The sequence below is a fragment of the Vulpes vulpes genome, unplaced genomic scaffold, assembly GCF_048418805.1.
Source record: "Vulpes vulpes isolate BD-2025 unplaced genomic scaffold, VulVul3 u000000643, whole genome shotgun sequence".
Classification (NCBI taxonomy): Eukaryota; Metazoa; Chordata; class Mammalia; order Carnivora; family Canidae; genus Vulpes; species Vulpes vulpes.
In genome coordinates, this window is record NW_027325793.1 from 316212 (window position 1) to 338891 (window position 22680).

General features: G+C 37.9%; 1 pseudogene; it reads right to left on the reverse strand.

Annotated features, from left to right (window-relative positions):
* Positions 1-11538: 11538 nt before the first annotated feature.
* The window catches only part of LOC140597390 (FAS-associated factor 2 pseudogene), a 61239-nt pseudogene continuing 50097 nt past the window's right edge, over positions 11539-22680 (reverse strand).

The window sequence follows — 22680 nt, forward strand, 5'->3', positions numbered from 1 at the left end:
TTTACTTACAAAAGATATAAGTATCCCATCCCTGATTCTTATATTTTAATCAGGTAATGATTATTGACTATCAAATATTGTCATCAACAACATAATGTGTTCTATTTGCCCCTTTCCAAAGACAGATCTTAATAAATTACAAGTAAATAACAAGAACACAAGTCTCATTAGTCACAGTGGTGCTTCACAATTAAACACAAGATGTATCATCAATAAAATTCATGTTTTTCCATATTAACTTGAGAGGGATAAATTGTTCATAGTGAAATATGAAAGCAACATATGGGGAAATTGACAGGGCTGCACCGGTTAAACAAAGTTTGTTCAAATAAAAAGATTAAATCATAGATTAATCTGCTTAGAAATATGAAGAGGATACTTAGTATTTACATAGCAAATGATAAAACTGACATAGAGAAAAAGTCATTTGTACAGAAACTTGTAAAGAGCTTGAAAACCTGTTATATACCAAATATTGTTAGGTCGGTCATTTCTGAAATTTTATATTTAAAATTTTTTTGTTATTAGACACAAGTGCATCAAACACAGCTTTGACAAACATTTGTTTAGCAAACAATTAAAATGTATGTGATCCTATAAACAACATCTAGGCCAAGAAAAAGAACATTGCCTTACTCAAGAAACCCTCAAGCAATCACTTTCCATCATTCTGCAAGAACCCTATCATAACTTAGTAATAATTTCCTTATTCTGTTTGTTTTACTATCAGGTGTACATCCCAAAGAATGAAGTTTAGATTTACCTGTTCTTAACTACCCCCCAAAAATCACATTATATGTATTTCTATGTCTTACATCTTTATCACAATTTATCATAAGATGCAGTTATGTTCTTGAGTGTGGTTGTGGTTAAATTATTGTTATAGGTCTTAATTATAATATTGTAATGATAATACCACACTCTATGCATTCTGTTGTTGAAAAATGTTTGGATATTACTCCCTACTGTCAAACTATTTTGAACAATGCTTTTCTGAAAATTATACATACATTTGGGTACATGCGGATATGAGTTTCTCAGGGGTTAAGATACAGTAGGTCACAGTTTATGTTTATTCCAGTCCTACGTAGATTAAGAATAAAGTGCTTCCCAAAATGTTGGTATTATGACGCTATTTAATTTAAAGATAAATGTTTTATTTTTGCTTCATAAATAAAATTACTATAGGTTTGGGGAAAAAACTTTAAAATACAGACTACAGTTTCTTTGTATATATTTTACTAAAAGTTAATCTAAACTTGTGGAATGATGGATAGTTCTTAGGAATATGTATACAAAGTTGATCCATAATTGAACATGGTTTTAATGCCAAAATAAATTAGTAAAGACGTGATCATTTGATTCTTATGTCTTTGTTTTTTATTTGTTTATTTATTTTTTATTGGTGTTCAATTTGCCCACATATAGCATAACACCCAGTGCTCATCCCATCAAGTGTCCCGCTCAGTGCCCGTCACCCAGTCACCCCCACCCCTTGCCCACCTCCCATTCTACCACCCCTTGTTCGTTTCCCAGAGTTAGGAGTCTCTCATGTTCTGTCTCCCTTTCTGATATTTCCCACTCATGTCTATGATTCTTATGTCTTTGAAATGTACTGTACTTACCCCAGAAATTTCTTTCCGAAAAGATATAATAAATTATTTAAAGCATTTAAAATTTTTTCTCTGTGCATTTCCAAATGGGCTTAACTAGGAAATTATTCAACTTTTTCAGAATAGCTGACATGATTAGCTCTATATGATTTCTGATCACTTAAAGTTTGGTAATTTAAGGATAATTTATAATTCTCTAGAAATCCACAAGTTTCTTTAAATTCAGATGTTCACTTATATTTTTATCACAAAATTCCTTCATCTCCCAGGGAACTACCAATCAAAGATAGAGTCAAGGATATATTTTAATGTAATTATAAAACTAAAGGTTCTAGTTTTACAACTCTAACAATATTTATCAAGCGAAGTGAAATAGAATAGTCAATAAATTAGTCTACTAGAATTATTTTAGATTGACAGATGATTTAATTTGGTATCATATCTCAATCATTTACATATGCACGCATGTGTACATGTATATATCAAAGAATTAAGTCACAGTTCAGTGTTTTGATTTTATCTTCATGAGAGAGCTATAGACTATACTCTTGAACATCTACTTAACTTGAACAATCTACTTAAATAAACTGACTCCTCTAATTATTTACAGTATACAACAGTATTGTCCCCTCTATGTTCCTTTTATGTAAAATCTATGTCTAATCACTGTGCATAAAAGAAAATGTATGGTACAGAATTTGATGACAGTGAAAAATAAGAAGTTTAAAATGATCCCTCCTGTCTAGACACCATTTGAATCGTAGGCACTTGTTGTGGTACCATGTCACTGTCTTGTCAGCAGGCACAAATGTCTGATACCAACTGTCATTTCATTGGAAAATAATATCCCTTTAAAATTTTTCAATCAAGAACTTGCTGAAATTTTATTTTATTTTTATGTTTATTTTTTTTTAGAACTTGCTGAAATTTTAGGGGAAAACATCAGAACATGGTTCTTCCTTTAAGTACCAATCAATTTTCAGAGTAACTCCAAATTTCTTAAAATTGTGTCTGCTTTTATTTAACATATAACTTTACTTTTATAAATCTTTCTTCTCTTACATATGACTCCCCAAGAATTACATCTTTAGTCTTCTGCTTTTTGAATATAATATATAGTAATTCCCAATGAATCACTTATTTCTCTACTTTCAATTTTATACTTAAAAAATAATTGGGAAATTTAATATAAAAATAAGCTCCTTTCTAAGGCCACGTTTGCCTGTTTTGACACCTTGCTATATGTTTCATCAATTCCTTAAACTCAACATGTGGAATTGGACTAGAACTTCAACCTTGGTTAGGAGGAAATAACAAAAACAAAACAAAACAAAACAAAAAAACCTCTTCTGTGTTAAACAATTAGACAGCAGACAAAACATAAGTAACATTTTTCAAATACTGGACAACAAGCAACATAGGACTATGACCCCTGGCATAAGTGAACCACAAAAAAGATGAGCCCTTCAATTGTACCAAACAACAAAGGAGGGTTAGCTGTAATGGAATCAAGCCATCTTGCCAAGTTGCAGAGATAGAGACCAAATTTTGGGAGCAGTCAAGAAAACTAGATTTGACAGGTCAGAATAAGAGAGCGGAGTGGGTAGTTGCAGAGACACACAACTCTGTAAAACCTCAAAGAATCTCCCAATTCTGTCACTGAGTATTGCTCTGTACATTTCATGAGAAGAAAATACCAGAAGCCTTGGAAAGAGCTACAGGAAAGGAGTAGAAAAGTTCCTGGAGCTCTCACAGGGCTGAGGATAACTCATGTGTCCACTTGCCAGTGTGGAAAGATCTAGTGATACACAGGGCATTAAGTAGAGTCCTCAGGATACTGCCTTAGTTTTGAAGCTAAATTAAGTATAAAAATTTCCCAAGACTTTTCTTACCAAGCTTAAAAACAAAGGACTTGGTATATTAACAGAGCATACATTCATGTAATTGGATTGCTAGAAAATGAAGGACACAGAGTAAGAACAAAATATTTGAATAACAAATAGCCAGAATTTTCCCAAGTTGCTAAAAAGTATATACACACAGATTCAGGAAAAATAAGAGTCCAAAGTAGTATAAAAAAGTAAAGCAGGCTACGGAGCCTGGCTGGCTCAGTCAGTGGAGCGAGGGACTCCTGACCTCAGGGTTGTAAATTCAAGTGAAATATTTGTAACACATATATGTGATAAAGGACATGTAAGTTGAATATCTAAATAATCTTACTACTCCTTAGTATGAAACCAAGTAACTTAATTAAAATGGGGTTTTGATTTTATCATACATTTCACCATAGAAGATAAACGAACGGAAAATACACAGGAAAGGACGCTCAACATCATTAGTCATTAGGAAAACACAAACCAGATCACATATGATAGCACTACATGCTCAGCAGAATGGCTGAAATTAATAAAACCAATAATACTAAGTTTTGTTGAAGATGAGGGACAAAATGATTGTAAGAAATGAAATGTGCCACTGCACTTTGGAGAGTGGTTTGGCAGTTTCTCAGAAAGTTAAACTTGACTTTCCTAATGATCCAGCAATTCCTCTTATAGGCACTTACCCAACAAAAATGAAAATATATGTTTACACAAAGAACTATATTTGAATCTTTAACACAGCTTTATAAATAATAGCCAAAACCTGGGCATAAAAACAAAGTGTAACTATTTTTACATCAGAGAATACTGCTCAAAGGTGAGAGGGAATGTACATTCATACAAAAGGCAGAGGAAATAAGAAGGTAGTAGGGAACATTTGAGTCCACAGACATCACACAGACAAAGACATATGGAGGGGTGAGAGGACGTGGCATTCAGTAAGTACCTATTAGATAATTGGATAAGTTACTGTTTCTCTTGTATTTGAGTCATTTGGTTTGAACATTGAGTCAGAAGATACAGGCAGCTCATGGTGGGATTCAGAATCTGATTTTCTTGTAATATTTATAAGTATTTTGACAGGGTAAGGAAAAATCTTGCACAATTGTTATGATGATTAAGTGTTTAACTGTGAAGACACAACAGTGTCTGGGACAAAGTAACCACTGCATAAATGCATGCTATTGTAATTATTAGGCCAAATAGATTTGTCTTTTAGAAAGATCTCTCATCCCAGAGTGTACAGGACACGTATGGGTGGATGCAGTTACACGCTGGGAAATAGTGGCAAGGCATTTTCAATCATTTACAATGGAGATATTGAAATCCTGAAGCATCTTCTGTCTTGCCTGGACACCTGGAATGTTCATCATTCTCTCCTGCTATGGTAAACTATCAAATCCTATCAATTTTTCTAGATGCATGTGAAAGTTTATATTTTTCAGTGAAGCTCATCTACACCACCATAATTTCAACATCATCTCTCCTTCGTAATATTATTCCATTGACTCGATACTTTTAGTGTTTATAACTCCATCTATTATATATATAATTTACATATTGATGATCTCTATCCAGTGACATAAGACAGTAAAGTAATGATTATGTTATGAATTCTAATGATTATGAACTACAAAGCAATGGCAGGTAAAACTTTTAAAATAATTTTCTTTGAAAAAATTAATTGTATCCACAAAAATATTTAGATTTTCAGTATTTAATTTAAAAAAACCTGCCTTTTTCTCAAAGGAACAGCATTGAATTAGTTATTATAATGGAAAAGAAAAGAGTAGGTGAACTATGGATAACAATCAATCATTTGAACTAAAGTAATTAATGATTTTGATATATTTTCATCGATAGAGAACAGAGATTTCAATAGACTGAAGTTTCCTTAAAAAAAAAAAAAAGAAGGGAACCCTGGGTGGCGCAGCGGTTTGGCGCCTGCCTTTGGCCCTGGGCGCGATCCTGGAGACCCAGGATCGAATCCCACTTCGGGCTCCCGGTGCATGGAGCCTGCTTCTCCCTCTGCCTGTGTCTCTGCCTCTCTCTCTCTGTGACGATCATAAATAAATAAAAATAAAAAAAAAAGATGATTTTAGTCAAGTAAGTCAGGTGAGCTATAACTGCTATATAATTCTAGAAAAAAATAATGAATTCAAGATTTTTAATTTTTAAAATGTAGTTTGATTAAACAGCAATTCTGGCACAAATATTTTTGTTATGGTAAAATACACATACAATTTACCATTTTAACCACTTTCAAATGTGAAATTTAGCATTTACTTTACATTCACAATGTGTGAAAACCATCACTTCTATCTAGCTCCAAACATTTCTATCAACCCCGAAAGAAACCAACTATTATCTTCCCATCACTTCGTGCCCAGCCCAGCCCCTGGCAACCACAGATCTTCTTCCTGTCTCTATGTATGTGTCAGGGTGGATTTTTGATATAAATGGAATCATATAATATGTAACTTTTATGACTGGTTTCTTTCCCTCATTATAAAGTTTTCAAGCTTGATCCGTGTTGTAGCATGTGCTAGGACTTCATTATTTCTATGGCTGAATAATATTCTTTGTATGTATTATGTCACATTCTGTTTATCTGTTCCTCAGTTGGTGGATATTTGCATCCTTTCTACCTTTTGGCTATTGTGAATTTTGCTATGAACATCTACATACAATTTTTTGTTTGAGTAATAGTTTTCATTCTTTTGAGCAGATACCTAGGAGTGAAATTGCTGGGTCATATTGCCATTCTCTGTTTAATTTACTAATCATAAATCTTTCTATTAAGATGTATTCTTTGCTGTGTTGATATTATGGCTAGGGAATCTGATAGAGATTATATATATATGTGCAGGTACAACTTCACATACCAATTATTACTGTAACATATAGAGAGATATGTATCACAGATATGTGTATACATGTGTATATACATATATATGTCATATATGATAGGCCTGAAAAGTAATCTATGTTAATAGAAAATGTTTTCCTCATAATATGTATTATTAACTATAATGCTATTGATTAATGACTATATGCCAGATTTTGTATTAAGTACTAAGATTTTGAACATGAATAAGTCACCTTATACATGGTTCTTGCCTTAAAAAAATTAAATCTAAATGAATACAGAAAAAAATACAGGAGAGCTAGGGAGAAACGAAAGGTAAGTCTGATCCATAATGGGACAGATAAAAATCTTGTATGCGTTTAGAATTGAAAAACAAAATTTATGTGGCCTTTCAATCTGAAGATGCTTATATGAGGGGAGGATCTATTTAATAAGATCATTCTATTGCCAAGTTTCTAAAAAATCAAGAGCCAGGGCAAATGAAAGTTGGATGGCTTTGGAAACTAAAATAAACTAGCAAATTGTACTTACTGTACCTGGATCCAAACTGTATTCTGCCAATCTCCTCTGAAGCTGGGAACTGACTTTTCTGTATACTGGTTTCCAACATGGAATCACATTTCAGTTAGGTCCCCACCCAGATGGAAGCACAGATGCAGTAGTGGCTGAAAGATTCTTTTGAAACTAATAAGCTGGATTTCCTTGAGATTCAGGAACACTACATGAAAAGGTTTCCAACTTTGGATTTCTCGCAACTTTGTATCTCTCCTGCTGTTCCCTATGAAACTAGGAGAAGATACTAGAGTAGATTATGTGGTTCAGATCATTTTACCACCCTGGTGAAGTTAAAATCCATAGCAGATGGATTTCAAATAAGCCTTCCACCTCAATACTGCATTTCAGTCTTCCAATCCAGATGTATATATTAGTACTCTTGATGCAATCACTAAAAGAAGTACTTACAGCTGTATAATCAGCTGCAAAATAACTTGGTGTAATTCACATGACTGGTTTATTTATTTATTTTTTAAGATTTTATTTATTCATTAGAGACAGAGACAGAGACAAGAGAGAGAGAGGCGGAGACACAGGCAGAGGGAGAAGCAGGCTCCATGCCAGGAGCCCGACGCAGGACTCGATCCCGGGACTCCAGGACCACGCCCTAGGCCAAGGGCAGGCACTAAACCGCTGAGCCATCCAGGGATCCCCACATGACTGGTTTATGACCAGCAACATCTCTGTCAAAATGACCATTGTGTGACTATTTAAATATTTTGGTTTTACTAGATTCTTCCCCTCAGGTGTTTAATAACTATCAAACAAGAATGAAGAGCTGGGGGGATCCCTGGGTGGCGCAGTGGTTTAGCGCCTGCCTTTGGCCCAGGGCGCGATCCTGGAGACCCGGGATCAAATCCCACGTCGGGCTCCCGGTGCATGGAGCCTGCTTCTCCCTCTGCCTGTGTCTCTGCCTCTCTCTCTCTCTCTTTGTGACTATCATAAATAAATAAAAATTTAAAAAAATTAAAAAAAACAAATTCTGACATGGGCATATAATAAATAAGTAGCATCTATAAGCATTTTGTATACAGATAGAGAATGTTGCTATTACCTGTTTATATTTTTTCTTTCTCTTGATTGAATGAAAGTTACTTAAGGAGAGTTTGTTTTTTTTCTTTTCTTTTTTTTTTTTTTTATCCCAAACCCCACAAAAGTCCAACCTACTGGTGATAGATAAATGATCAATTAAGAATGAGTGAATTCAGATGAAAATTCTAGGTATCTTAATGGTTTCTAGTGATGACTTTCAGGTTCATGTATCTAAACTCTTCTTTCCATTTTCAGACAACATGCTATTTATAATGGGCTTATTCATACTACATTGATATTAATCTTTTACCAGAATGATTTAATCATTAATGATTAAAAATGATTTTTTTGTATAAAACATTTAATGTTAACCTACAACACAATGGGAACTTTTATGAAAAAAATTTAAAGTACACTAGATTTCTTCAGTAAATTATCACGTAAACTATTCAGGCGCAGTACCAAGTTGGGACACTGCATCTTTTGTGGAGGGTTTTCCTGTTTGCTGCATTCCTCACAAGTCCTAAAAAAAAAAAAAAAAAAAAAAAAAAAAGGAAACAGTTGCAAAGTGGAGCTCCTTGTTCAAGCACCAGGTAATACTCCCCTGATTTTTCATTCTGGGGGTTATCACTCTTTCCTCCCACAGTCATTTTCTGAAACTCTTTCCTTGGCCTTGGCACCATTAGCAATTTTCATAATGACTGCTCAGCTGAAGATTCTAGGTTCCTTATTATTTTTTAAGAGATATTCTCTGATCATTTTTTATCCAAACATCACAGTGGAGGCAAGCAAGGACAAAAGAAGTATTTGCTGCAGGAAATTCTGCAGAAGTGGAAGAAAAGACCAGAAATGCCCCACTAACTGCAGAAATTCAACGGACTCCAACTGGGTGTCTTTGCTTGGTCATTTCCCATGTCATTCAGTTGAATCTACAACGTCAGTTTTGGGATGCAGAAGAGAACTTGAAACAAGTGTTTTTTTTTTTTTTTTAGGCTGATGGCTTGCTGTTTGATAAACAGCTGAAACAACCCGGAGGTGATCTGGAAATGAGCGAATCCTTGCAGATCATCGGCTTCTCAGTATTTTCTCCCTTGCAGGTCCCATGGAGTTCCGAGGTCCTTGGGAGTAACAGATTGTACTGGCTTTAAGTGACAAAATGTGCATCCTTCCTGGAGGAGGAAGGGAGATGACACCTATGCAGCAGCCCTACGGTAAGGAGACAGGAATGGGGTCTGAGCAAAGCAGGCTTGTTTCCACATGGACTAGGAAGGAACATGTGCTTCAGATAAAACTTCCTGAAACCTAAAGTAAATGGGTAGGCCATCCCAAGAACCGTACCGACATACACTTTTTCTTAACAGTCTGGCATCTGACCTCCTTCCCTGAACAAGTATTGAAAGGCCAAGAGACATAACGTGCACGTTGTAGAATAAGATGCAGACTGAATTAAGGAAAAAGTTTTACAACTTCCCAAAGATGTGTGGGCAAAACACCCAAAACAATACCCAACCTAGAGAAGGCCCTTAATATCCTGCCCTTCTGTGTACTGCCGGGGAAATAGCTATGAGTTTGACAGGGAGGGAGACTCAAAGTTATGTGGGAAAATTCCTCTTTGCATGGTTGTAAGCATGAAGCAGACTTCACATAAGGCTGAATAGAGAACATGCTTTATCCTGGTATCCATTCCAGATACCTTTCATGCCAATAGACAGTGACTTCCCACTCATCTGGCCTTGAGGCAGCAGTAAACAAAATGGAATAATAGGCAGTGAGGAGCAGAATTAAATTAAATTTTCCTAGAGATGGTGTTTTAGACATCTGTGCCAAGACCACTGGGTAATTCCCGGGCTCCCTAGGTGGTGCCTTGTGAGGTTCCTTATTCTGTCCCTTACCCATGTTTACCCCAACCACTGTGGGATGCAGAGGAGAAGCCACGTACATCACTGCTACCTAAAAGAGAAAGAGTTGCCCTTAGATTTTAGGGAAGCAAGAGAGAAAGCCTTTGGAGACTGCAAATCTACCACGTTATGTTTTATCTTGATATGAAGCCTGGCCTCAAAGCATGCTAGGCTCCAGTTACTTCAGTAGGTTGCTGTGTTACAAGTCTGCACCAGTCTAGCTATAGAACACTTTGGAATATTTGCCAGCTCATGCTGACATCTGTTAATAATACATGGCATGACCCATGTACCCATTACCATAAACTCAACCAAAGAAGGGACATCCATCCAGAGGTTAAAAAACCCCTATTACCTCAAAACAGCAATAGAGGGAGAGGATTAAAACCTGCCTCCAGCAGGTGGCTATATCAGAAACTAACTGTACCTTCCAGCAGTTTACACACACCTGGAGTTCTGTCTTGGCTCCCTTCAAGGTTTCTAGTTCTATCCTTGAACCACCACCACCACCACCACCACCCACTTCTCCCACTGATACAGGCAGGGCACCATCATGGGGTTCTGCTGGTTCTACCATTGACCCTGCTAGTCCTTTGATAAGGCACCAAGATTGGCAATTCAGGAACACTCGGGGCTGGGCAGGAAGAGCACGTACACATCAGAAGAGGAATGAAGAGCTGCTATCCTTTGGTTCAGATTGCATAGTAACCATCTAGTACAGATTCCAAGGGACAACTGCAGTTAATGAGTATACACAGAGTTCACACTGCATATATGGGGATATCTGTACAGAGACTTTGTGGGGCAATGAACTCCAGATTTCTCCCAATACTCCAAGCGAGGCGCATAGATGGTAAGAAAGGACAGCAAGAGTTGGACAAAAAAGAACAACCTCTCTAGGAATGTGAGAGGGACAATGGCAAAAATAAGCACAAACCAGCCCAGGTCACCTTTATTACACTCTTGTGGGCTAAGGAGCCCAGAGCATGAATTCATGGGCTTAAGAATTGGCTCTTTATCAAATAAAGTTAAAAAAAAAAAACCCAGCTATGTTGTGGGACTCAGGAAATTTAACAAAACCCCCTACCCCTGGACAAGCAGAGCAGGACTGACTATTTTGGGCTGCACCCACCTTGTGCTGACCTGCTTATTACTTAGGGGCACAACATTGTCAGTCTCATTCCTTTGGTCATTACAAAGCAACAAAAAACATTTAGAAGTTATTCATAAAATGTGGGAAGTTCAAGGAACATCTCTCTTCTGTGCCTCTTCTCTGGTGGTGGGAGAAGCAAGTCGTCAGGAGATGCTGCAGTAGTAGCTGGTTGATAGATGTTTTTTTCCACTTTTATTTTTCATAAAAGCAAGGATGAATGAGAACTAGTGGGAATGTCCCCTTCCCCAGTTGGGACAATGACTGGGTCGAAGTCCTTCGACCTTTCTTTGGAAGGTGTGTGGTGCAGAGGCAGTAGGGAAGGGTGGGCTTGCCAGTGGGAACGTTCACTGCTGACCTTCGCACACACACACACAGGTGGTGACTCTTTTGGGCTGCATGGTTTCTGATCCTCCCTTAGGATACAGCAATCTTAAAAAAAATATTGTATTATAATAATAATATGAATTTCTCTCTCGGTTTTTGTTTGTTTGTTTCTCCATTTCTTTTAGGGATTAGGAGGGGAGAGGGAAGAAAAATGTCATTCATCTTTCAGGTCCTGAACAGAGAACTTCTGTGTGGCTAAGTCTGGCCTCCTGAAGTGTGGGGGTGTTGGGCCACTCCTCTGAAGGGATGCAAGGCAGCACCCGCCGGGGAAAGTTGGCTTCAATCTGAAACTTTTCAGGGCTTTCTTTCAAGGAGAAGAAGTAGTCATGGATTACTGTTAGAGACTGCGAAAAGTGGAATCATCTCTCTACTCGAGAATCATTGGCTAATTTGAAAATGATCTTGACACTTTCAGGGTCATCAGGGGAAGGCTCTGGGGGCAGATACTCCAGCTTCCCCTCCTTTTCCTCTTGTAGATTCCGCGCACCTCTCTCCTCTGCCAACTTTTGCTGTTGCACCTCCTCCTCCTCCTTGCGCCCCTTCAGCTCTGGCTCCTCCCGTGTCTTCCTTTCCTTCTCCTGGTCAGCCCTGAGAGAGGCCAGATAGGCCTCGTCTTTCTGTTGTCGCAGGACCTGGGTCTGATTTCGTTCTTCCCTTTCAAGGCGTTCTGACACGAGGTAAGTCTGGTTTGCATCCATGATACATGTCAGCTGGTTAATAAGGTCATCGGGTCCCACTGCAGTCGTTCTCTGATCCTTCAGCATAATCAAGGCCAGGAATGGATAGGTGTTCCCTCCTAAACCCTGCAAGACCCTATATCCCTCAGGTTTATTTGCGGAGCATGCCCAGCGAAGCATCCTAGTGTTTATTAGGGAAATAACTTCAGGGCCCAGAGTGTGTTGCAACAGAACTCATCGGAGTCCTGGGGATCATCTCCATGAAGACAAACCAAAAGCAACCAAAGCTCCCGCTTGGCATCGTTAAGTGCCTGGCTGTACGTTCCCTGGTGGAAGGCAGGGTGTGCCCTCCCATATTTCTCTTCAAAAGAGAGCATAAATGAAACAATGTCCCCAACGGGGTCAGTGACCCAGCTGCGAGGGGCAAACCTAAATATATCAAGTATTGTGTAGGTAAATCGGAATGGAAGCATTATTAAGTAATAACCCCATCCAGGCAGCCCCCTTGGCTGTGGTCTTGCAATAGCCTAACTGTAGAGCCTGTGCTCAACTGTATTAACTTGCAGGGGTCAGGATGGAGGTGGGTTGAAAACATCTGGCACACCCTCTTGTTCATTCAATCGGTCCTGTACAGCAGCCTCTATGTCCCAGTAATGCTGTTCCAAGGGATGGCAGCATTGATCCATAGTTGCTATGCCAGTTAGATCCTGAAACTGCAGCAGTTTCTCTGTCTGCTCCTGGGTTATATCCGGCTCCTCAGGCGCTGCCATTTGGCCGCCGCCTCTACGCTTCTTAAAGGAATGATTTGATTACCTCTTATTGTAACGTAATTTCCTGTTTTGATTTTCATACTCTGGGTGTTTTGTTTTGTTTTGCCTGTTTAAAAATTTTCCTCTAATTAAGTTGCTGATTTTAAAAATACATTACTCAAGGTTGCTTTTTCTTTGAACAGAATGAATAACAGTGCAGAATGACCACATTTAAAAAAAAATTACGCTTGAAACAGTACTTAATTCCATGTTATTTGCCATATTCAATTCGGTTTTCTTTTGTTGCTTAGCCCTATAAGACTACCTTTATATAAATAATATTTCCTTTCGAGCACTAGCCATATGAATTAACAAATGTCATACCTGAACTCTGACTGAATCATATTAATTTTGTCTTAATAATTATGTAAAAAATAATTATGTATATGTGCATACTTTTTTGTGGGGAAGGAGTGTAGAATAAAAGAAAGAATGAAAACAGATCCAGAATATTTTTTCATTAATGTATCTTGAAAAAATTAAAATGTACTTGTCCATACAAGTACATCTTTATTAAGATGAAACTTTGTTCATAATAAATAATTCTGCTATAAAACGTCTTAAATCCATAAGCTTTGTCAAAATGGTAAAATTGCTGAATAAACTGGCAACATAACTGGAAAGAAAACACAGACCTATGCACACAAACACACATTAAATAAGTAGCCATGAAGTCACAGTTTGACCCAGTGAAGAATTTAAAACTAGAAGCAAAAGGTAGTCCTTTTATAAATTGCTGATCTCCTCATACACCTTGTTGCTACGTTAGTTGTTTTGCTTAGGAAAGAGGATCATTCTGACAGCTACAATTTGTGTTTCTCTATAAAATTGGAGTTGAAATATTATAAGATATTCTTATGATCTGTTTGATATTTTTAAGAGTATTATTTATACAATATTGAAATAATGAGGAGACATCTAGTCACATGTTTTTTATTTACCAAAATTGGGCATCTTCTATTACCTCCATGGTGGCATCCAAGCCATTTCCCAGTTGGCTTTGTTTAGAGAGGTAAAATTAACTCATTCTCTCACCATCAAATGCCTAAAAGCCCAACTGGGAAATAGAGAGTAAGTAAGACCAAGAGAGATGATATTTATTGTCAAAAGGGATAACAGCTTAATAACTTAGTTATGACTTCTATAATAAATAAGTTTGTATTACATAGATATCACATATGTAATATTTAAATATTACAAACATGTTACTTATATAATGTATAAATATATAGTTACTCATATATATTAGTATATGTATCAATTGTATATAGATAGCATTGCTATTTCTTATATATATACCTACACACACAGAAGTATATATTGCATATGCCCTGTTTGTGTGTGTGTGTGTGTGTGTGTGAGTTAGGAAAATGTTAAAACAAGATCTCAATTAGAAATTCAGGTCCTAAAGACCATTCTAAGACATTATACTTTATTTGCTATGTGAGTTGTGTCTTGGAGCAATACTTCTGAAAGTTTGTTGCTTAAAGGAAGCATTGTGCTATACATTCCTACCTTAATGCCAGTTAATAAGTGAGGTAGGGGAAAGCGTCCATGAAGCTCCCTGGAACCTATTTGCTATACTACTCTAGGAACACTTTTAGTTATCTAAGCCCTCCTTATTGTTGTTATTTTTGACTTCATATATCTAGGGATCAATATATACGAAGTCATCTTTAACATCTGAGTACAACTCTGTTCCCATTATTCACTCACAGTCCTAAACACGGGATTTGGCGATTTAGCAGGTATTCCTTGAGTGCCTACTGTTGGTCTAGGTACTGAGTGAGCTATGGCTGGAAATACAATGAAGAGATTCCCATACTCATGAACTTAATAGTTTAAGGTAGACAAGGAAATGATCATATAAAATGCAAAATATAAGTGGCAGCATCTATAAATATAGAAAGCAGGTATTTCCTTAACTTTGAATGGCCAATCTGCATATATATGCAGCCCTCTGGACTGAGACCTGCAGTGCTCTGGAATTCAGCCAAGCCCAGAAATGATTTATTCTGGAAATTTGCTCACAGAGATGGGACTCAAAACATGTGGCTGATTCATTTTTGAAAACTTTTATTGAAGATGTAGAGACTTTTTACCTTTATTTACTTTTAGGTAGAAGTCAAATATTTCTGAGGGCTGTGGATTACTGCAAACTGAGTTTTAAACTATCCAATGGTGTTAAACTTGATCAGATGCTCTGAAAAGATAGCATGAAGTTTTTTTTTTTTTTTTTAGATAGCATGAAGTTAAAAGTAAATTGAAAGACTGTAAACCTATTACTGTTTTCAATTTGAATGTTAGTTTGTGATTTGAAATTAGTGTGGAAGAAAAAAACAAATATCCAGTGATTAAAACTCAGAGCAGCATTGCTAAAACATTGCTCCAGAGGGGAGGGCTATGAAAATCCTATACAAATACATTCAAGAAGAGGTTTAGTTTTAAAAGGCAACAAAGGCAGTAAAATCTGTATTTTTCCATTCACAGTGTAAACTCTTTTAAATGCTCTTTAGCTACTTGCTTATCATATCTACCAGAGTTTAATGTAGAGAAACATGCTGAGTAGAAAAGTGAGCCCACATGAAGGAGCCTGGAAATGTTATAGAGCAAAGCTTTTTCAAAAAGTATTTATTTTCTATATGGCCAACAGCAGAAAGGCATGGGACACTATGGTGTACAGAGAGTTAAACTGTGTGCGTGTCTGGGGGTGGGGTGGCAAATGTAAGAAGAAATACTAATTCTGAGCCCTCAAAAACCTTTCCACTTTTCTGATAGCAAACTCTATTTGAATATGCATGTTCAGCCTCTCCTAAGAGAAATCTTGTTCCTAGCCAAGAAAGGTAATGTCATATCAATCTAAACATTCAGCTATACATTGAATGTGCTGATCTGGTCATTAGGAACAAGGATACTGGTTACACATGCACTATTTCTGTTACCTGTTTCCTAAGAGATATCAAGATAATTGCTTTTTGTGCTTCAGTAATATTCTATGCATAATATTTCACTTGCTGCATTATTTTATAAGTATCTACCTCTGTATATATCTCTCTGCTTGAGGACGGGTACTCTTAATTGTCTTTCTGTTTGCAACACCTAACTCAGTGCTTGGCAGAAGGTTGGCACATGGTGTTTAATTCAAGGAATGACTATGTTTTTTGGCAGGCCAACTTCCTCTATAACTCACCAAGTACGGTTTTCTTTCTTTAAAGACTTTCTAAATAGAATGTATAAGTTAAAGGGCAAGAATTAATTATTAACAATTTGCCTAAGAAATTAAGTCTCTAGATGGCATAAATCATATGCTATCAGTAACATTCATGCTTCTGTTGAAAACCTATCAACCCTTCTACAATTTCAACTTACAATCTAAAATGTGAAAATATTCAGCTGGAGATGATCAAACCCACTGGGCTGGACAGAGCAATAGGTCAGCACCTTTGCCCACATCCACAGCCTGGAGGTGTTAGAAGGTAAGCAGCGCCTTCATCATTCTGGCAATCTATTTTAGTCTAAGTCTACATCAAAAGCCTGTCAGGGCTCAGTGCTGATAACAAAGCACTATCGCTTTTCAAAGTGACAGAGCATAGTGACATATCAACACTAGGACTTAAATGAAAAACCCCTTCTAATTTAATGGGGAATCTGCTGAAGCTGTATTCAGCCCAGAATCCTGGTTTTCAATTAAAACTTTTTCAGGGGATCCCTGGGTGGCTCAGCAGTTTGGTGCCTGCCTTTTGCCCAGGGCGTGATCCTGGAATTCCGGGATCGGGTCCCGCATTGGGCTCCCGGCATGGAGCCTGCTTCTCCCTCTGCCTGTGTCTCTGCACGCCCCCGCCCCCATGTGTATCATGAATAAATAAATAAATCTTAAAAAAAAAAACTTTTTCATAGCAAGAGAAAAGTTTGGCATATCCTTTCCTTTTTTGAGGCAGTTATGGAATTGTGTGGAGAAGACAGTAGTATGGTGTAGAGATGGCCCGGTACTAGCTAAGTACGTATGAGCCCTTCTCATCCACTAATTGCAGTTCCAACAGTATAACAAAAGTCTTACCTAAAACTCATACTGCTGAAAAGATCCTTTCTCTCAACACAACTTTTCTTCAATGAATGTTTTTTTCTGACACAGAGCATAAGAAGACAAAGGGGAACAATATATCAATTACTTACTACCTGCTTGTGCCAAGTACTATCAGTATAGGGAGGGGAAGGGGCTCTCACCTATGTTATTTCATGTAAATATTACCTATGCTATTTCATTCCTACTAAGGTATAGAATGTAGATGTCTATTTTCATGTTTTGTTCATACAGAAAAAGAAACACATGAGTAATTAAGCAGCTTCTGTATGGTCACACACCCATTAAGGGGTAGAGTTGCAATATGCCCACCTAGTCTTTTATATTAGCTACAATATTGCTAAAATTTAAATGTGGAGAACTATGGATAACATCAACGTGCTGACATAATTAAACATTTATTTATTTATTTATTTATTTATTTAATGGTGTTTCTCACTTGCACTTTCCTTTTTAAAAAAAGATTTCATTTACTTATTCGAGAGCGAGAGAGAGGGGCACAGACACAGACAGAGGGAGAAGCAGGCTCCCCGCAGGGAGCCCGATGAGGGACTCGATTCCGGGACCCTGGGTCACGCCCTGAGCTGAAGGCAGACACTCAACCGCCGAGCCACCCAGGCGTCCCTCACTTGCACTTTCCTTAAACGAATTTCTTGAAACATATATCTTAAAACAAGCTTCGTTTTTTGGGTATCTTTTCTTAAAGGTTTTATTTAAATTCCAGTTAGTTTCAGGTGATTAACAATTACATCAAGACCTAAAACCGTAAGAGTTTTAGAAAAAAACAGGGAAAAAATATCCCTGATATTGGTCTTTGCAATGACGCATTATATATGACACCAAAATTATAAGCAATAAAACCAAAAAAAAAGTGAGATAATATCAACTTAAAATACTCTTGCACAACAAAATGAAAAGCAACCCATGGCAAGGAAAACGGTATTTGCAAACAGCACTTAACATCTAAAATATATAAGAAAATTCAACAGCAAAAAACAATCTGATTTAAAATGGGTAAAAGATTTGAATAGACTGTTTTCCCTGAAGAAGATATGCAAATGGCCAATATGTACATGAAAATGTCCTTAACATTACTGATCATCACAAAAGTGCAAATCAAAATCACAGTGAATGTTACCTCATACTTGTCAGAATGGCTATCAGGAAGATAAGTGATAACAAGTGCTGGTGGCAAGGATTTGAAGTTAAGGGAATCCTTGTGCAAGTTGGTTGGGAATGTAATTCAATATGGGTACTATGGAAGGCAATATGGAGGATGGAGGTTCCTCAAAAAATTAAAAATAGAACTCCATATGATCCAGCAACCACCCTATGGTTACATAACCAAAATAAAATAAAATCCCTCTCTGAAAGAGATTTCTGTATTTCCATGTTTATTGAAGCATTATTTACAATAGCTAAGACATGGAAACAACATACTATACATAAACAAATAGATGAATAAAGAAAAAATATATGAATATTATTCAGCCATTAAAAAGGGAAACCTGCTGTTTGTTTTTTTTTCTTTTGTTTCGTTTGTTTATTTTTTTAATTTCTTTTTATTGGAGTTCAATTTGCCAACATATAGCATAACACCCAGTGTTCATCCCATCAAGTGCCCCCCCTCAGGTCCCATCACCCAGTCACCCCAACCCCCACACCCACCTCCCTTTCCACCACCCCTTCTTCGTTTCCCAGAGTTAGCAGTCTCTCATGTTCTCTTGCCCTCTCTGATATTTCCCCACTCATTTTCTCTCCTTTCCCCTTCATGCCCTTTAACTATTTTCATATTCCCCAACTTAATGAGACCATATAATGTTTGTCCTTTTGTGTGTGTGTGTGTGTGTGTGTGTGTGTGTTCCATCCTTGGAACAAAAGGATGATTTATTTATTTATTTTATTTTTTATTGGTGTTAAATTTGCCAACATATAGAACAACACCCAGTGCTCATCCCATCAAGTGCCCCCCTCACTGCCCGTCACCCAGTCACCCCCACCCCTGCCCACCTCCCTTTCTACCACCCTTTGTTCGTTTCCCAGAGTTAGCAGACTCTCATGTTCTGTCCCCTTTCTGATATTTCCCACTCATTTTTTTTCTTTTTCCCTTTATTCCCTTTCACTACTTTTTATATTCCCCAAATGAATGAGACCACATAATGTTTGTCCTTTTCTGATTGACTTATTTCACTCAGCATAATACCCTCCTGGTCCATCCACGTCGAAGCAAATGGTGGGTCTTTGTCGTTTCTCAAGGCTGAGTAATATTCCATAGTATACACAGACCACGGTTTCTTTATCCATTCATCTTTTGATGGACGCCGAAGCTCCTTCCCCAGTTTGGCTATTGTGGACGTTGCTCCCATAAACACTGGGGTGTAGGTGTCCCAGCGTTTCACTGCATCTGTATCTTTGAGGTAAATCCCCAACAGTGCAATTGCTGGGTCGTAGGGCAGGTCTATTTTTAACTCTTTGAGGAAACTCCACACAGTTCTCCAGAGTGGCTGCACCAGTTCACATCCCCACTGACGGAGTAAGAGGGTTCCCCTTTGTCCACATTCTCTCCAACATTTGTTGTTTCCTGTCTTGTGACTTTTCCCCAATTCTCACTGGTGTGAGGTGGTATCTCATTGTGGTTTGGTTTTATATTTCCCTGATGGCCAGTGATGCGGCGCTTGTTGGTCATATCTATGTCTTCCTCTGTATGATTTCTGTTCATGTCTTTTGCCCATTTCATGATTGGATTGTTTCTTTGCTGTTGAGTTTAATAAGCTCTTTATAGACCTCAGATACTAGCCCTTTATCTGAGAGGTCATTTGCAAATAACTTTTCCCATTCTGTAGGTTGTCTTTTACTTTTGTGGACTGTTTCTTTTGCTGTGCAGAAGCTTCTTATCTTGATGAAGTCCCAATAATTCATTTTTGCTTTTGTTTCTCTTGCTTTCGTGGATGTATCTTGCAATAAGTTGCTGTGGCCAAGTTCAAAAATGGTGTTGCCTGTGTTCTCCTCTAGGATTTTGATGGAATCTTGTCTCACATTTAGGTCTTTCATCCATTTTGAGTTCATCTTTGTGTATGGTATCAGAGAATGGTCTAGTTTGATTCTTCTGTATTTGGATGTCCAATTTTCCCAGCACCATTTATTGAAGAGACTGTCTTTTTTCCAGGGAGAGTCTTCCTGCTTTGTCGAATATTAGTTGACCATAAAGTTGAGGGTCCACTTCTGGATTCTCTATTCTGTTCCATTGATCTATGGGTCTGTTTTTGTGCCAGTACCACACTGTCTTGATGACCACAGCTTTGTAGTACAACCTGAAATCTTGCATTGTGATGCCCCCAGCTATGGTTTTCTTTCTTAATATTCCCCTGGCTATTTGGGGTCTTTTCTGATTCCACACAAATCTTAAGATGGTTTGTTCCAACTCTCTGAAGAAAGTCCATGGTATTTTGATAGGGATTGCATGAAATGTGTAAATTGCCCTGGGTAGCATGGACATTTTCACAATATTAATTCTTCCAATCCATGAGCATGGAATATTTTTCCATCTCTTTGTGTCTTCCTCAATTTCTTTCAGAAGTGTTCTATCGTTTTTAGGGTATAGATCCTTTACCTCTTTGGTTAGGTTTATTCCTAGGTATCTTATGCTTTTGGGTGCAGTTGTAAATGGGATTGACTCCTTAATTTCTCTTTCTTCAGTCTCATTGTTAGTGTATAGAAATGCCATTGATTTCTGGGCATTGATTTTGTATCCTGCCACGCTACCAAATTGCTGTATGAGTTCTCGCAATCTTGGGGTGGAGGCTTTTGGGTTTTCTATGTAGAGTATGTCATCGGCGAAGAGGGAGAGTTTGACTTCTTCTTTGCCAATTTGAATGCCTTTAATGTCTTTTTGTTGTCTGATTGCTGAGGCGAGGACTTCCAGTACTATGTTGAATAGCAGTGGTGAGAGTGGACATCCCTGTCTTGTTCCTGATCTTAGGGAAAAGGCTCCCAGTGCTTCCCCATTGAGAATGATATTTGCTGTGGGCTTTTCGTAGATGGCGCTTAAGATGTCGAGGAATGTTCCCCTATCCCTACACTCTGAAGAGTTTTGATCAGGAATGGATGCTGTATTTTGTCAAATGCTTTCTCTGCATCTAATGAGAGGATCATATGGTTCTTGGTTTTTCTCTTGCTGATATGATGAATCACATCGATTGTTTTACAAGTGTTGAACCAGCCTTGTGCGGGACAGCTTCTCATTCTTGTTTTCCGTGACCTCGATAGACAGTTTTGAAGGGATGTGTTGGTCAGCTATTTTGTGTTTTTTTTTTAATTATTTTTTTATTTATCTATGATAGTCACACCCAGAGAGAGAGAGAGAGGCAGAGACAGGCAGAGGGAGAAGCAGGCTCCATGCACCGGGAGCCCGACGTGGGATTCGATCCCCGGTCTCCAGGATCGCGCCCTGGGCCAAAGGCAGGCGCCAAACCGCTGCGCCACCCAGGGATCCCATGGTCAGCTACTTTGTTGCAGGAGCCTCAATTTGGGTGTGTCTGATATTTCTGTCATGAGTAGGCTGGGAATATGGAATTTTGGAAAGACTACCACAGTGGTGAAGTGCTTCTGTGCCTTTCCATCCCATCTCAGTTGGGGGTGCATGAGATTCACACAGCATTACTGCTGACTTTCATCACTGACTTTTGTCACTCAGTTAAAGTTGTGTGTGCCAGTCTGCTGCCCCAAGTCACTGTTTCCCTCTCTCTACACTCTGTTGTTTAGAAGTGTGCTCTAAATCTACCCCACCTTTGGGGTAGGGGGTGGGGAGGATTTTCCTTCACCTCCTGAAGTGAGGAGTCTATTATTAGGAATTCTTTTATTTTTTATTTTTTAAGATTTTATTTATTCATTCATGAGAGATACAGAAACATATGCAGAGGGAGAAGCCAGTTCCCCGTGGGGAGCCTGATGCAGAACTCAATCCCAGGACCCCAGCATCATGACCTGAGCCAAAGGCAGTTATTCAACCACTGAGCCAGGTGCCCCTATCTGGAATTCTATTAAAGCAAAATTAGCCTTTTCTCCCCTATTTGTTCATTTGTTTATATCAATATAAACTTGTGTATATTTATTTCATATTTTGGTTATAGTCCAATGCCGTATTATTAAGAAATCTTTTTGAGTGACAAAAAAAAATGAATTAAAGTATCTCCACAATGCTCTGAGGTTGGTACCATTATTATGTCCACTTTACAGGTGAGGAAACTGAATCTTAATGTCAAAACGGCACAGGCCAGATTTGAATCTGTCTGGGTCAGGCAAAAATTGCTCCAGGTTGCTTGCAGGAATTGTCTGCTGGATAACAAACACTTTCCTCTCTCTAGACTTCAGAGGATCCAAACACATCCAGGCCTCCCCTTCTCAATTACCTTCTTCCCTATCCCTTACCCCAATTTGCTCTATTAATTAATTTGTACTTTTATAAAGTTTCTCTTGCCAGAATGTTGAGCAAAAATCACGTCTACCATTTCCACACAGCAGTTATTTCTATCTTCTAAGTTCCCTCCCTGTCTTAACTCCTTGGCATCCATTGTTTTATATTCTATTAGCTCATATGGGCAGAGGACTTGGCAGTTTGTAAAATGCTTTCACACATCATCTGATCCTTGTGATGTCCTTATGAGGTAAGCATCACAACCAATGTGTTTCCCATTCTCTATGGGAGATAGTTGAGGTCAATGAGCCTGAGA